Genomic DNA, 1,580 nt, shown 5'->3' on the forward strand with positions numbered 1-1,580 from the left:
ACAGATTACCTCTTCAGAGGTGAACTCTGTAGAGAAACTTGGTCCTCCTGAGAATTCCAGGGCATGCCAGGGTAAAAACAGTCACAAAAGCGGGCCAAGAACAACCCTAGGAAACCCTAACTTTAAAGGCAGGCAGAGGAAGAGAAGCCTATAAGGAATACAGAATAGGAGAGGTTAGAGATAGGAGGCTGACATGAAAGTGCAGGGTCCCAGGAGACAAGGCGACCAAGAAAGTGGTCAAATGAGAACAGAGTCTCAGGGAAGTACAAGGAGGAGAAGCTGATTTTGGATGTAGATACGTTTTTAACAGCAGAGAAAGGCAGAATTTTTTAATTGATTTTGATTTGAGACTGCTCCATGGTTGCAGCAGAAGAACAAGAGTACAGGGGAGGGGACAAGATGAATGGAGACTGACACATAATGGAGAGTGACAATGACTGCCATTTGCTCAGCACTAGATTAAATCGAGAGCTTTCTCTCCCCCTCAGTTATCAGTGGAGCACGTGGGCATGTGCTGATATTTAAATGAATTTGGATTCAAACCTCAACCCTCAACCAAAAAAACCAATAGGCAACTGACTGAAGATGTCAAATGGTCGCTTTTCCAAATAGGTCAGTGTCAGTCACATACATTTCAATGCCAGGAGAGTCTACAAATGGTAGAATTCTTAAAAGGCATTGTATGAGTAAATGGGTGACCCTATTGTCCTTTTGGAGCCCTGGGGGCGCAGTGGTTAAGAGATGGCTGCTAACCAAAAGGTCAGCAGTTTGAATCCATCAGCCACTCCTTGGAAACACTACAGGGCAGTTCTACTCTGTCCTGTAGGGTCGCTACGAGTTGGAATCAACTTGACAGCAAAGATTTTCTTAAATTATCATTTTGAATAAATATATTTTTGTATAAGATAGTGAATCAGCATTAGACTTAGCTCTGAAGTTTTAGAAAAGCTTCCAAAACTACTGAAACTATTCTGGTATATAGAATAGATGCAGAGTGTTTCCAATGAGCCCTTTGCTTAGGGATATCTGTGAAAGCCAAGAAGCCTTGCCCACATGTAAACCTACTAAAATTCTATTTAAGATCAAATGAGAACAGATTTTATAAAATTTAATGTAATGATACTAATGAACTTTACAGTTTACATTATCTTAAAGCTTGATGCAAGTGGGATTTCAAAGCATTTCACTGGGTTGGAAGCCATTTGTAATAAATGTTATAAAACCTGTGGGCAGAGTAGGACTCTGAAGGCAAACAACCTAGATTCTAATCCCAGCTGATTCTCTTCCCAGCTGTCTCAAGTTACTTAACCTTTCCGAGTTTCAGACTCCTCACCTGTAAAATGAGGATATCAATAAATAAAGATGAGGAGGAGGAAGGTGATATGATAATGATGATAGATAACATTTATCAAGTGGTTACTATATGCAGGCACTGTTCTGGGGGCTTTACATGTTTTAATTTATATAATTGGCACGACAACCTTTTAAAGTAGGTATCTAGGGGTTGTCATGAGGATTAAATAAAATAATGCAATAAAGCAATTAACTTTGCAAAAGTTAATTGCCAATGGCAAACTCTC

The 1,580-nt window shown here is 39.7% G+C and overlaps 1 protein-coding gene across 1 annotated transcript in view; it reads left to right on the forward strand.

The window, feature by feature from the left end:
• The window catches only part of NR1H4 (nuclear receptor subfamily 1 group H member 4), a 52,570-nt gene that overhangs the window by 9,928 nt on the left and 41,062 nt on the right, over positions 1-1,580 (forward strand). The window lies entirely within an intron of this gene.

This window comes from Trichechus manatus, unplaced genomic scaffold (genome assembly GCF_000243295.1).
Source record: "Trichechus manatus latirostris isolate Lorelei unplaced genomic scaffold, TriManLat1.0 scaffold00027, whole genome shotgun sequence".
Taxonomy (NCBI): Eukaryota; Metazoa; Chordata; class Mammalia; order Sirenia; family Trichechidae; genus Trichechus; species Trichechus manatus.